This window comes from Haematobia irritans, chromosome 1, assembly GCF_050003625.1.
Source record: "Haematobia irritans isolate KBUSLIRL chromosome 1, ASM5000362v1, whole genome shotgun sequence".
Classification (NCBI taxonomy): Eukaryota; Metazoa; Arthropoda; class Insecta; order Diptera; family Muscidae; genus Haematobia; species Haematobia irritans.
The window spans coordinates 185,704,317-185,720,649 of NC_134397.1; the positions used below are offsets into that span (position 1 = coordinate 185,704,317).

General features: G+C 35.3%; 1 long non-coding RNA gene across 1 annotated transcript; it reads right to left on the reverse strand.

The window, feature by feature from the left end:
- Nucleotides 1-404: 404 nt before the first annotated feature.
- On the reverse strand, nucleotides 405-12,844 carry LOC142242953 (uncharacterized). Its single transcript, XR_012724271.1, has 2 exons — nucleotides 12,585-12,844; nucleotides 405-646 (listed from the first exon to the last, which is right to left on the reverse strand). It is a non-coding gene; the product is annotated as an uncharacterized LOC142242953 (long non-coding RNA).
- Nucleotides 12,845-16,333: the final 3,489 nt, after the last annotated feature.

The window sequence follows — 16,333 nt, forward strand, 5'->3', positions numbered from 1 at the left end:
CAAGTCGATAGCTTATTTCGTTCGAAAGTTAGCGTGATTTCAACAGACGGACGGACGGACATGGCTTAGTGCAAATTTCGGACATGTCCTGGTTAAACGAGCGCTCTGTTTTCTTTGAGTCCGTCAAGACTTGAGGATCCAGTACTAAAAGAAAACAAGCCTAATTTCACTGGTATGTTATTTTTTCGGTTTTAACCGGTCAACTAGTTTGGGTCAAAAAACCCGAAAGCCGGTTTGAATTTTTGGATAAACTAAAAACAGTGGTTTTGACCAGACGCTATACACACATTTCTATACATCTTCTCTCCTTTACTATCATTAACTCCATATTGTGTTAATTCGTCACTTCATCTACCATTTATCCACAATCCTTATATATAAATGAAGAAAGAAACACTGAACACTTTGCTGCTGGGCCAGCAAACTTTTTTTCGCCTATTGCAATTTTTTATTGTTTAAACCTAAATTAATAACAAATTAAAATTTTGTTTAAAATTCGAAACATCGTTTGAAGTATCCCAGCATTGATTCAATGTTTTAATGTTAAGCTCCCATTGAGAGTTTCACCGATGGTCCAATGTTGATCAATCATTTGCGAGGGAAATTATTGAGACATTTTCATCACGAAAGAGATCCAATCTGTTACCTGGAAAGAAAAAGCACAAATATAATAGAATTTTTCTTAGGAAAATTTTATTGTCAGCAATGTTATTAATGTTTCTTTTAGTACCCAATAAAAAATCAAAAGTTATTAGATTTAATGTGCATCCAAAAATATTCTTCTTAAGACAGACTTCATTTTCCCTTCGCAAGAAGTTTTTTTGTTTTTAAGGTGATATAAAAATTTGTTTGTTCTTTCGCAATAAACGTTCATAAAATAATGGAAATTCCCAAAATCCGATCAATTTGGGCAACTGAAGTGGAATTTCTCATAAAATATATGCTTGTATAAATAGTAAAGAAAATTATGATTGTTAGGTTTATTATTTTTTTAACTGAAGAATTAACCCTTTCACTACCAATGTCCACTGAGAAGGACATTCGAAAAAGACATCAAATTATATTTTCCCACTTAGTTTCGATTTATTTCTCGATGTTATTTTGAAGTAGAGGCTTTCATCTAAATAAGCTATAAGTATTGCCCATATTGGTGAAGTCTAAAATAAATTTTTATAAACTTCTTTAACAATAAAAGAAAAATACGAAAATTTGAAACAAATTTTGTACTGTATGTTTCTAGTAAATGGACATTTATACAAAAACTATAGCTGATACTTTTACGGTTTCTTTTTTGTATTTTTCTCATACTTTGAAAGATATTATAGGCCAAATAGCGCTTATTTTCGTAAGGTCATTTAGTCACAATTCAAGAATCAAATTTTCAGAACAAGCTCATATAGCTCTTGAAGTATTTGAGGTAGGTTTTCAAAATGGCAATTTTTGTTATACATGCTGTTAGTACAAGTAAAAACAGAAGAAAAATTAAAGTTTTTAACATTAGGTTTATCTCGGTAGTGAAGGGGTTAATGCGAAATCAAGGCAGGGGATGCTTACAAATATGAATTCGACCCTATGACAAGCCCATGAAATTCATTGTTTCCGATCCGATTTTTTGTCTCGTAATTTTAATATTTTAAACTCATATTTTTACTATATCCCATAAAAGCGAGAATAAAAATTCGATAAATAAGATTTGTGTTTATACCCACCACCATAGAATGGTGACGGGGGTATAATAAATTTGTCATTCCGTTTGTAACACATCGAAATATCGATTTCCGACTATATAAAGTATATATATTCTTGATCAGGGAGAAATTTAAGGACGATATAGCCATGTCCGTCTGTCTGTCTGTTGTAATCACGCTACAGTCTTCAATAATAAAGCAATCGTGCTGAAATTTCGCACAAACTCGTCTTTTGTCTGCAGGCAGTTCCAGTTCGAAGATGGGCTATATCGGTCTAAGTTTTGATATAGTCCCCATATAAACCGACCTCCCGATTTGGGGTCTTGGGCTTATAGAAACCTTAGTTTCTATCCAATTTGCCTGAAATTGGAAATCTAGAGGTATTTTAGGACCACAAAGAGGTGTGCCAAAAATGGTGATTATCGGTCCATGTTTTGGTATAGCCCCTATATAGACCGATCTCCCGATTATATTTCTAGGGGTTCTAGAATCGATAGTTTCTATCCAATTCGCCTGAAATTGGAAATCTAGAGGTATTTTAGCACCATAAAGAGGTGTGCCAAAAATGGTGACTATCGGTTGATGTTTAGGTATAGCCTCCATATAGACCGATTTCCAGATTTTAGTTCTTGGGCTTCTAGAATCCGTAGTTATTATCCAATTTGGTTGAAATTTGTAATCTAGAGGTATTTTAGGACCATAAAGATCTCCCGATATGGGGTCTTGGGCTTATAGCAGCCGTAGTTTTTATCCAATTTGCCTGAAATTGGAAATCTAGAGGTATTTTAGAACAATAAAGAGGTATGCCGAAAATGGTGAGTATCGGTCCATGTTTTGGTATAGCCCCCATATAGACCGATCTCCAGTTTTTACTTCTTGGGCGTCTAAAATCTGTAGTTTTTATCCAATTTGCTTGAAATTAGAAATCTAGAGGTATGTTAAAAACCTAAAGAGGTGTGCTGAAAATGATGAGTATCGGACCATGTTTTTATATAGCCCCCATATAGACCGATCTCCAGATTTTATTCTTCGGCTTATAGAAACCGTAGTTTTTATCCAACTTGACTCAAATTGGAAATCTAGAGGTAATTTAGAACCATAAAAAGGTATGCCCAAAATGGCGAGTATAGGTCCATGTTTTGATATAGCCATCAGATAGACCGATCGCACGATATTACTTTTTGGGCTTCTAGAAACCGTAATTGTTATCCACTTTGCCTGAAATCGAAAATCTGGAGGTTTTTAGGAATATAAATAGGTGTGCAAGAAATGATTTTATTTTGTAGGCTTCTAGAATCCGTAGTTTTTATCTAATTTGCCTGAAATGAGAAATCTAGAGGTATTTAAGGACCTTAAATAGGGAACCACCGTGGTGCAATGGTTAGCATGCCCGCCTTGCATACACAAGGTCGTGGGTTCGATTCCTACTTCGACCGAACACCAAAAAGTTTTTCATCGGTGGATTATCCCACCTCAGTAATGCTGGTGACATTTCTGAGGGTTTCAAAGCTTCTCTAAGTGGTTTCACTGCAATGTGGAACGCCGTTCGGACTCGGCTATAAAAAGGAGGTCCCTTGTCATTGAGCTTAACATGGAATCGGGCAGCACTCAGTGATAAGAGAGAAGTTCACCAATGTGGTATTGCAATGGCCTGAATAGTCTAAGTGAGCCTGATACATCGGGCTGCCACCTAACCTAACCTAGGACCTTAAATATGAGAGCCGAAAATGGCGTGTATTGGTCCATGTTTTGGTTTATCTCCCAAATAGACCGATCTCCCGATTTTACTTCTTGGGCTTTTAGAAACAATAGTTTTTATCAAATTTACATGAAATTTTAAATCTAGAAGTATTTTAGGAACATAAAGAGGTGTGCCGAAAATGGTGAATATCGGTCCATGTCTACTGATAATGAAAATTGCTTGAAACTGAATTATACTTTCCAGATTTTACTTCTGGTAATCATTTAAATAATGGGGGTAAAAATCTACAGATGTTAGATTTTAAATCAAGGCGTTATTTCATCGTTTTCTTGCACACTTGCACACGATGTTTATGATTCCTCTAAAACTCAAACAAATATGGTTCTTACAAATCCAGAATCTGATCTACACAGAAAAAAATATCACCAAAATATTTCCAATTAAAAAGTTAATTGAAGTTGAAAATGTTTTCAATTAATAAATTAATTGATACAATTAACTTTTTAATCATGATAGATACATTAAGTTAATTAAGTCAATGATTGAAAATTTTAAAATTTTTAATTAAAAAATTAATTGATACAATTAACTTTTTAATCAAATTCGGAAGACTAATTCAGTTAAAAAAATGTGCTGATTTTTTTTTTTTTAATTTTTAATTAAAAATGTATTTCAAACAATCATTTGTTAATCCAAATAAAAACTCTAAGCCAATTCAGAAAGTAATTAAAAATATTTACCTTTTTTAATTAATAAATTAATTGAGTTTTGCAATCAACATCAATTAAATTTTTAATTGAATCAATTAAAAAATTAATTGAAATTTGCTGAAAAAATCAATTAATTTTTTAATAAAGAATTTTTTCTATGCCCAATTAAAACTGTGATTGATACTATCATTTTCGTGATTGAAGACATTTCAATTAAAAAATTAATTGGATCAATTAATTTGGTGATTGAATCAGAAAAAAAATTTTTGCGTGTAGACTTCATAGGTAAAATCTTTGAATTTATCGTCGGGAAGTGTACTGGTTGAACTGATCTGCTTGTCATCAAATCCCCCTGAAATGTTCACAGGAAACTATAATATTTGATTCATGGTGGTGGGTATTTAAGATTCGGCCTGGCCGAACTTACTGCTTTATGTACTTGTTTTTGAGTGTGCCTTGTTCTAAAAAGTTCTCTGTGCAAATTTCATAAATGTAGTTTACGAAATTCGAAGACCAAATAGGGCTACGTTTACACGGACGAAAAAGACTGTTTTTCATATGTTTGGGTGTAAAAATTATATGTTTGGAACTCACATTTTTAACACAATATTTTTAAGTGCAAGCATATAATGTTCATAAAATAGCATAACATGTTTGGGACATATATGTTAATATGTTACAACATATTATGTTTGGGACATAAAATGTTTGTAAATATAATATGCTTAGATGCAAAAATATATTAATTTGGAAATAGCCTATAAATATATATGTATTTAGAAAGAGAGACCTAGAGAGTATGCTACAAGTAAAATAATGGAAGTAACCAATTGGCGCCTTAAAAATATATCCACACAAAGATTTTACTAGTTTTTTTTACCAGTAGTGTATTCCCTAAGGTGAAACATAATATATTTGAATAATATAAACAGAAGCGATTTTTTTTAGGGTGTATCTGCAGTTATCGACATGGTATAAATCCAATAGGTTAGGTTAGGTTATGTGGCAGCCCGATGTATCAGGCTCACTTAGACTATTCAGTCCATTGTGATACCACAGTGGTGAACTTCTCTCTTATCACTGAGTGCTACCCGATTCCATGTTAAGCTCAATGACAAGGGACCTCCTTTTTATAGCCGAGTCCGAACGGCGTTCCACATTCCAGTGAAACCACTTAGAGAAGCTTTGAAATCCTCAGAAATGTCACCAGCATTACTGAGGTGGGATAATCCACCGCTGAAAAACTTTTTGGTGTTCGGTCGTAGCAGGAATCGAACCCACGACCTTGTGTATGCAAGGCGGGCATGCTAACCATTGCACCACGGTGGCTCCCAAATCTGCAGTTATCGACATGGTATAAATCCAATATTTCTGGTAGATACGTTTTCGCGGACACTGCAAACAAATATTTTCGTAAATACAGAGACTTTATGTTCTTAAAATACGAATTTCATTCTTGCGTAGAAGATATATGCTGCTCTTAAACTGAACCGAACTGTGACCATATAAGTGCATATTGGGTGAATATACCCTACGGGAAATGGATTAATCACAGGACAGGTACATGACTATTCCCTGGTGGGTATATACCAATTCTAGTTCTGGAAGGGACCGGTCACTTTAACATGGGTTTGTCGTTGACGGGGTAAATTTACACTTTATGACACATCTTGAACTCGTTCCTAAGTAGTAGCACTCCATAGACAGTTTTAGCAGTAGCACTCCATAGACAGGTCCTCATGAACCAGTCTCGGTCAAACTCTTAGGAATCTGTTTCATTTTGGTTATCCAAATCGCACCAGAAATGAAAAACTTTTGTAATATGGTGCACAATAGATTATTCTGGTTTTTCTACTTCACTAAATGTGTAGATCCAATAAGATTTTTATATCAAGCTAGTATGGAAATCATTAAAATTATGATTATTTAAAACAGCGACAAACTGAATCACCGGTGCCAGTCCTGTGATAGGTCCGTCAGTGGCAATTTGCACTAATTTCCAGTAGGGTAAACACATAAAAAATAATTTTTCGATTCAATAACGAAATTAATTTTTAATTGAAATGTCTTCATTCATAGATATAGATCACCGAAGTAAATTAAACAAGTAAGGAAAGTCTAAAGTCGGGCGGGCCGACTATATTATACCCTGCATCACTTTGTAGATCTAAATTTTCGATACCATATCACATCCGTCAAATGTGTTGGGGGCTATATAAAAAGGTTTGTCCCAAATACATGCATTTAAATATCACTCGATTTGGACAGAATTTGATAGACTTTTACAAAATCTATAGACTCAAAATTAAGTTGGCTAATGCACTAGGGTGGAACACAATTTTATTAAAAAAATATGGGAAACATTTAAGTCTGAAGCAATTTTAAGGAAACTTCGCAAAAGTTTATTTATGATTTATTGCTCGATATATATGTATTAGAAATTTAGGAAAATTAGGGTAATTTTTACAACTTTTCGTCTAAGCAGTGGCGACTTTGCAAGGAAAATGTTGGTATTTTGACCAATTTTGTCGTAATCAGAAAAACATATATATGGAAGCTATATCTAAATCTGAACCGATTTCAATCAAATTTAGCACACATGACTACACTACCAATTGTACTCCTTGTGCAAAATTTCAAGCTAATCGGGATAAAACTCTGGCTTCTGGGTCCATATAAGTGCATATCGGGCGAAATATATATATGGGAGCTATATCTAAATCTGAATCGATTTCAACCAAATTTGGCACGCATAGCTATAATGCTAAATCTACTCCCTGTGCAAAATTTCAACCAAATTGGGCCAAAACTCTGGCTCTTAGGACCATATTAGTCCATATCGGGCGAAAGATATATATGGGAGCTATATCTAAATCTGAACCGATTTCAATCTAATTTTGCACACTTGACTATACTACTAATTGTACTCCTAGTGCAAAATTTCAACCAAATTCTGCCAAAAATCTGGCTTCTGGGGCCATATAAGTTCATATCGGGCGAAAGATATATATGGGAGCTATATCTAAATCTGAACCGATTTCAATCAATACTATACGACTAAGTGTTATGTCTGTACAAATTTTCAAGCAAATCGGTATAAAACTCTGGCTGCTGGGTCCATATTAGTGCATATCGGGCGAAAGATATATATGGGAGCTATATCTAAATCTGAACCGATTTCTTCCAAAATCAATAGGGTTCTATTCTCACCCAAATTAGGAACATGTGCCAAATTTGAAGACGATTGGACTTAAATTGCGACCTAGACTTTGATCACAAAAATGTGTTCACAGACAGACGGACAGACGGACATGGTTATATCGACTCAGGGACCCACCCTGAGCATTATTGCCAAAGACACCATGTGTCTATCTCGTCTCCTTCTGGGTGTTACAAACATATGCACTAACTTATAATACTTTGTTCCACAGTGTGGCACAGGGTATAAAAATTAATTGAACCAATTAAAAACTTAATTGATACTATTACATTTTGTGATTGATGTTTGTTTTAATTATACTCTTTTTGAATCAATTAAAATTTTAATAGAATATTTTGATACCCTGCGCCACACTGTGGAACAGGGTATTATAAGTTAGTGCATATGTTTGTAACACCCAGAAGGAGACGAGATAGACACATGGTGTCTTTGGCAATAATGCTCTGGGTGGTTTCCTGAGTCGATATAACCATGTCCGTCTGTCCGTCCGTCCGTCTGTCTGTGAACACAGTTTTGTGATCAAAGTCTAGGTCGCAGTTTAAGTCCAATCGACTTCAAATTTGGCACATGTTCCTGTTTTGGGTCATAATAGAACCATATTGATTTTGGAAGAAATCGGTTCAGATTTAGATATAGCTCCCATATATATCTTTCGCCCGATATGTACTTATATGGCCCCAGAAGCCAGAGTTTTATCCCGATCTGCTTGAAATTTTGCACGCGGAGTACAATTGGTAGTATAGTCAAGTGTGCTAAATTTTATTGAAATCGGTTCAGATTTAGATATAGCTCCCATATATATCTTTTGCCCGATATTGACTAATATGGTCCTAGAAGCCAGAGTTTTGGCCCAATTTGGTTGAAATTTTGCACTAGAAGTACAATTAGTATTATAGTCATGTGTGCCATATTTGGTTGAAATCGGTTCAGACTTAGATATAGCTCCCATATATATCTTTCGCCCGATATGGTCCTAGAAGCCAGAGGTTTGGCCCAATTTGATTGAAATTTTGCAATAGGAGTACAACAAGTAGTGTAGTCAAGTGTGCCAAATTTGATTGAAATCGGTTCAGATTTAGATATAGCCCCCATATATATCTTTCGCCCGATATGGACTAATATGGTCCCAGAAGCCAGAGTTTTGGCCCAATTTGGTTGAAATTTTGCACAGGGAGTAGATTTAGCATTATAGCTACGCGTGCCAAATTTGGTGGAAACCGATTCAGATTTAGATATAGCTCCCATATATAGCTTTCGCCCGATTTACACTCATATGACCACAGAGGCCAATTTTTTTACTCCGATTTAGTTGAAATTTTGCACAGGGAGTAGATTTAGCATTATAGCTATGCGTGCCAAATTTGGTTTAAACCGATTCAGATTTAGATATAGCTCCCATATATATGTTTTTCTGATTTCGACAAAAATGGTCAAAATACCAACATTTTCCCTTTTAAAATCGCCTCTGCTTAGTCGAAAACTTGTAAAAAGGACTGTAATTTTCCTTATCATCAAATACATATATATCGAGCCATAATCATAAAAAAACTTTTGGGAAGTTTCCTTAAAATTGCTTCAGATTTAAATGTTTCCCATATTTTTTTACTAACATTGTGTTCCACCCTAGTGCATTAGCCGACTTAAATTTTGAGTCTATAGATTTTGTAGAAGTCAATGAAATTCTGTCCAGATCGAATGATATTTAAATGTATATATTTGGGACAAACCTTTATATATAGCCCCCAACACATTTGACGGATGTGAAAATTTAGATCTAAATGTGGTGCAGGGTATAATATAGTCGGCCCCGCCCGACTTTAGACTTTCCTTACTTGTAGAAAATTCAATTAAAATTTTAATTGGAAATATTTTGGTGAAATTTTTTTTGGCACACTTAGTGATACTGTCATATAAATTTTCATTCCTCTGAAAAGAAATCACTTCTTTCAATATCTATGGGAGCTCTATCTAAATCTGAATCGATTTTAACCAAATTTAGCACACGTTACGACACTGACAATTGCATAAATTTTTCTTCGCATGAATATATTTTGAAGGCAGCAATTGGTTACTTCCATTTTTTACTTGCAACATACAGCCAGAGAAGGAATATGATCACCCCAATCATGCTTCGAGAGCAAAATGTTATTTTTGGACGGAGAACATGTAACATGTTTGCGGCAACCATGTTATTTTCTCAAAAAGCATATGTCTGACTTCGGCAATCATGTATATGTTTGCCGAGAAAACAACATTTTTGCGACAAAAATGTTCCATGGTCACCGTCCAAAAATAACATTTTGCTCTCGAAACATGATTGAGGTGATCATATTCCTTCTCTGCGTGTACTCTCTCGACATTTCTTTATAAAGAAATATATGTTTATAGGCAATTTATAAATTAATACATATCTATATATAAAATTCAATCTATGTTTGTTTATTTGTTTGTTTGTTTGTTTGTTTGTTTGTTTGTTTGTATGAACCTAGTTGGCTCCGAAACGGCTGAACCGATTTACTTGAAACTTTCAGAGATCATAGGGGACGTTCATGTGGTGAAAATAGAGTACCTCATTTTTTGACACCTGGTCGCGGAGGGGGACCTCCCCTTTGTCGGACTTTTTGAAAATTGGACCAAAGTTGACCGATTTGCTTGCAATTTTCATTGAAGGTTGGGGTTGGCAACTAGACAAAGATCCGCTACTCTATATTTCGATATTTAGTGGCGGAGGGGGACCTCCCCTTTGTTCGACTTTTTTTAAAGTACAGTAAAAAAACTAAAATTCTCTAAATTATCTGAGATTTAAAGAGAACATGCGGTGAGGTTATGGAATTAATATGGGTACCTGATGATTTCATATGTGGACGGGGAGGGGGACCTCCCTCTTGCCCTACTTTTTGAAATTTGGAACAAGATTATGCGATTTGTTTGAAATTTTCATTGAATGTTGGGGTTGGCATCTAGACAAAAATCCGCTACATTTTTTCGATATTTGGTCGGGGAGGGGGACCACCCCTTTGCCCGATTTTTTTTTTTGAAAGTTCAAACAAAACTAAACTCCCCCGACTGAAATTTTACGGAAAAAATGGGTTATGAAATTTATATCAGGTTCTTGATTTTTTAATAAAAATAAAAGGGCAAAGGGAGACATCCGCTTCTCTTAAGTACATACAGAGAAACAATTAAACTTTACCGAGTTACTTGAAATTTACAGAGGACTGAGGAGAGATCGTAACCTCTGTCAACCGTAATAGTTGATACCTGATTTTGTGATTTTTGGACGGAAGAGAGGCCGCCCCTTTAGGCTTATAATTTGCTTGTCATTTTCTGGGCATTTACAAAAGATACGCTTTTCGACATTTGGTCGGGGAGGAGGTCCTCCTCTAAAACTGCAAAAAAAAATGGCTCTATTAACCATGTTCCTTAATCTATTTCTATCCATAAAGCTCGAAAAATAATTGTATAATTAGATATAATGCATTTGGACGTCAATTGCCTGTTTCGGTATCAGGCTAACATGAAGTATAAAAAAATTTAAGTTTTCTTGAAATTTACAAAGGAAGCGGGGGAAAAGGTTATAAATGAAGAGGCAACCTTCATTGCCCCACACTTGAAGGAAAGTTTCACGAATTTTCAGGGAAGGTTAGGGGTGCTATTCACTACGGTGTTTGTCGATATTGTATCGGGGAAAGTGACGTCCCTTTAAAACAATAGAGCAAAAATTAAACATCTCCGATCTACTTGAAATTTTCAGGGAACGTGGGAGGAGGCGATGAAATTTATACATGATTTTTAAATTAATATATGATTTTTCGATATCTGGTTGGGGAAGGGGAAAATTGAAATAAACTTTGTCGATTTACTTCGATAGAATTTATAGGGACCATTGAGTAGTTGCGAAATTAATATAGGGTACGTGATAGTCCGATATCAGGTCAGAGTGGAGCGATGGTGGGGAGAGAGTTCCCTTTTGTCGGTTTATTCTCTTAAATTGAAAGTGGAGGGTTGTCCGTAAATGGGAACTCGGTATATTTATAATTTTATGATTTTTGCACAGGCTTCTTTCTTCCAGACTTCTTATTAGTAAAGAGAGGGTTCCCTTTTGTCCGTTTTTTTTTTTTCTTAAGTTGAAAGTAGAGGGTTGTCCGTAAATGGGAACTCGGTACATAATTTTATGATTTTTGCACAGGCTTCTCCCAGACTTCTTTTTAGTAAAGAACTTAAATTTACATGAAATTGGCAGCCAACGTAGAGGGTGCATTATTTTCCAACATATTAGCAAATGTTAATGCGGTAAAATTTTTTACTACTTTTGCCTTTTCCGATTTATTGGATGGGAAACAGTAATTCTTTGTATGTTATTATAATATAATGCTTAATTTTCAGATATGTTGAGGAGAAGGATACCTTTCCTTGACAAACCACACTTAAAATTCACAAGAAATATAGAAGAAGGTACACCCTCTCCCGCCGTATTTGTACCTATAAACGAAAAATCAAGTAGTCCGATTTGTTTAAAAGAATTCAAATCTTTTCGAATTTGTTTTCAGCACGAAGGATATAGTTGACTAAGTTAACGCAAAATGTTCCTCCAAATACGCTTTGGGAGGCGCAGCGAAGCGGGACGGGTTACGCTAGTTGTATTTAAAACAAGTAAGGAAAGTCTAAAGTCGGGCGGTTGTATATAATTTGTATACCAAAAAATTGTCGCTAATAAACTTCTAAAATAAAATAACAAAACATTTCTTTTGAAGAAAGAAACATTTTTTTCATACTAACTAGAAAAACTTCAAAATACGATTTTTTAAATTTGGTAGATTTTTGGTAAAGTTATCTTCAAATTGACCAGATAATCGTAGATTATTTTTGGCACAAGTGGCAACCGCAAAGATTTTTGTAAAAAGTTCAAATTGCATTCACTCAAAAAATAGATTTCTGTTGTGGGAAACGAAATTTTCTTTTGTTCCTAAAGTTGTTTCATTCAGAATCAGAAACAATCTTTCTTGGGTACACACTTGGCATCGGATTACATAAAAAAACGATTTATTTGTCTTTAAAAGAGACAATTTTTACCATCACAAGAAAATTTCCTTTGACTAAATTTTCGTTTCGGAGGCCAAACGTTTATCACATAAAAATGCCACTGCGGGAAAATTGTCCCTTTTGCTTTCACTCGTTTCAGATATCTTCTACATGCCATTCGAGCAAACATACACAGAGATTATCATCTACTTTGTTCGAGGTATTAAGGATCCCGTTCATACCTTTTTGTCAGCGAAACAGGAACACAAGTGTAAAGTAATCCATATTCTGCTTAGGCTGTCATAGGGATTGATTTAACAGACTGATGGTGATGCTCCTTCTGCTTAAAGGTTGATTGCTCCATCGCTTATAATGGTTGAGTATGGGTAGAAGATGCTGCAGAATGGTAAATTTCCATGGAAGTCCAAAAAAATTGTGTAGATCTCCGCAAGGATATGATCGGGAACACCGCATAAAACTCTAAACAGTCTCAACACAAAACACTGAATGAGATTTCCTGGTCAGACAACCTATATTTATAGTAACAACCTAGGAAGGCCGGAATCATTGAAGGAACTCAAGGCACAACAAAAAATCTGCTGCAAATCAGTGAAATTGAGTAAAAATGTAAATCAGATCAGCAGCAAGCGGTGATGGCAGCGACAGCATCTCCTCAATCAACGATGTCATCCTGCTGACCAACAAAAACACATCCATACGAATGGAATTCTACCAACAACTTTAGAATAGACGTGAAATAATCTTGTAAAAGGGATAGTGGTTGATAATTGATGGGACAAGTTTCCAGAGTCCTCCAGCCTAGAGGGCAAAGGGGGGTTAGTATAGTGAGATCACTGCATCATCTGCTGCTAATGTTGGCAGAGCAGAAGCCAGAAATCATCGTCTGAAACACAAAAAGGGGTTTGTTTTTATGAAGATTTTCCATTGTTCTAGTGTGTTTTTGTCTGTGTGGAGTGATCCTTTTAGTAAATCTTTATTTTTTTTTTGTGAGGAATTATCATCATCTTCGAGTTAGCTTAAGGGAGTGTCATTGTTTACTGGACCTTAAGGCAATGTTCTTTACTGCATATTTGATCAGAATGCACTCAAAAAGGTCAGCAACTTTATATGACCGCCACTTGGTTGTTTTGTTTTTTTTTTTGCTCTTATTTTTTTTCTACTTTTATTTTTGCCGAGCCCTTACGTTTTCGTTAAAGAAATTTATATATGCAGCGCACAAAATAAAATTAAGTTCACAATTTTATTTATATTTTTGATTTGTCAACGGCTAAATTTACAAAATCTTATTAAAATGATTCATATTACCAGTTTTATTATGAAATTTCATTTGAAGGAGAAGAAAAATTAATTTTTTTACAAAGAGTAAAGATTGTGCTTTTACTTTTTGTCATTTTTAACTTTTGGAACTGTCGTAATTATTCTACAAATTCTATACAATTAAAAATTAAATCGACTAACGACACATCATGTTAGTATCAACAAGTATATACAGCAGTAAGTTCTGATGGGCCGAATCTTAAATACCCACCACCATGAATCAAATATTATAGTTCCCTTTCAAATTTCAGGGGGGTTTGATGACATATATTCTCCCAAGCAAAGCAGTTCTATCAGTACACTTCCCGAAGATAAATATAAAGTTTTTACCCATGAAGACTATATCAGATTCTCTATTTATAAGGATCATTTAACATAAGTGTGCAAGAAAATGATGAAATAACGCTTTGATTTGAAATCTAAAATCTGTAGATTTTCACCCCCATTATTTAAATGATTACGAGTAGTAAAAGCTGGAAATTTTACATTCAGTGTCAAGCAATGTTCATGATCAGTGCGCCTTCTATACCCTCAAGAAGTGAAATCGGCCTTACCAAATGGACCGTAAAGAACTAAATCCGATACACGATTTTGTGAGTCTATAATACCAGTATATTTATACCCTCCACCATAGGATGGGGGTATATTAACTTTGTCATTCCGTTTGTAACACATCGAAATATTGCTCTAAGACCCCATAAAGTATATATATTCTGGGTCGTGGTGAAATTCTGAGTCGATCTGAGCATGTCCATCCATCCGTCCGTCCATCTGTTGAAATCACGCTAACTTCCGAACGAAACAAGCTATCGACTTGAAACTTGGCACAAGTAGTTGTTATTGATGTAGGTCGGATGGTATCGGTCCACTTTTACGTATAGCCCCCATATAAACGGACCCCCAAATTTGGCTTGCGGGGACTCTAAGAGAAGCAAATTTCATCCGATCCGACTGAAATTTGGTACATGGTGTCAACATATGATCTCTAACAACCATGCAAACATTGGTACACATCGGTCCATAATTATATATAGCCCCCATATAAACCGATCCCCCGATTTGGCTTTCGGAGCCTCTAAGAGAAGCAAATGTTATCCGATCCAGCTGAAATTTGGTACATGGTATAAGTATATGGTCTCTAACCACTATGCAAAAAATGGTCCACATCGGTCAATAATTAATATAGCCCCCATATAAACCGATCCCCAGATTTGGATTGTGGAGACTCTAAGAGAAGCAAATTTCATCCGATCCGGCTGAAATTTGGTACATGGTGTTAGTATATGGTCTCTAATGACCATGCAAAAATTGGTCCATATCGGTCCATAATTATATATAGCCCCCATATAAACCAATCACCAGATTTGACCTCCGGAGCTTCTTGGAAGACCAAAATTCATCTGATTCAGTTGAAATTTGGTACGTGGTGTTAATATATGGCCTCAAACACCCATGCAAAAATTGGTCGAAATCGGTTCATAATTATATATAGCCCCCATATAAACCGATCACCAGATTTTACCTCCGGAGTCTCTTGGAAGAGCAAAATTCATCCAATTCGGTTGAAATTTGGTACGTAATGTTAGTATATGTTATTCAACAACCATGCAGGAATTGGTTCATATCAGTCCATAATTATATATAGCCCCATATAAACCGATCCCCAGATTTGACCTCCGGTGCCTTTTGGAGAAGTAAAATTCATCCGATCTGGTTGAAATTTGGTACATGGTGGTAGTATATGATATTTAATAGCCATGTCAAAAGTGGTCCATATCAGTCCATAATCAAATATAGCCTCCATATAAACCGATCCCAAGATTTGGTTTTGGAGCCTCTTGGAGGAGCAAATTTTATCCGAGTCTGTTGAAATTTGGTACATTGTGCTAGTATATGGCCGTTAACAACCTTGCCTAACGAGGTCCATATCGGTCTATAGTTATATATAGCCCTCAGATAAATCGATCCCCAATCACAACAAATTGGTCCATATCAAGTTCATAATTGTATATAGCCCCCATATAGGCGACCCCCATATTTCAATTCTGGCTCTCTAGATTCAATTCTGGCTCTTAGATTTAGCTCCCATATATATTTCGCACGATATGGACTTATATGGCCCCAGAAGCCAGAGTTTTACCCTAATTTGCTTAAAATTTTGCACAAGAAGAACAATTAGTACTATAGTCGAGTGTGCCAAATTTTATTGAAATCGGTTCAGATTTAGATATAGCTCCCATATATATCTTTCGCCCGATATGGACTAATACGGTCCCAGAAGCCAGAGTTTTACACCAATTTGGTTGAAATTTTGCACTAGGAGTACAATTAGTAGCGTAGTCAAGTGTGCCAAATTTTATTGAAATCGGCTCAGATTTAGATATAACTCTCATATATATCGTTCGCCCGATTTACACTCATATGACCACAGTGGCCAATCTTTTACTCCGATTTAGTTGAAATTTTGCACAGGGAGTAGAATTAGCATTGTAGCTATGCGTGCCAAATTTGGTAGAAATCGGTTCAGATTAACATATAGCTCCCATATATAGCTTTAGCCCGATTTACACTCATATGACCACAGAGGCCAATTTTTTGCTCCGATTTAGTTGAAATTTTGCACAGGGAGTAAAATTGGCATTGTAGCTATGCG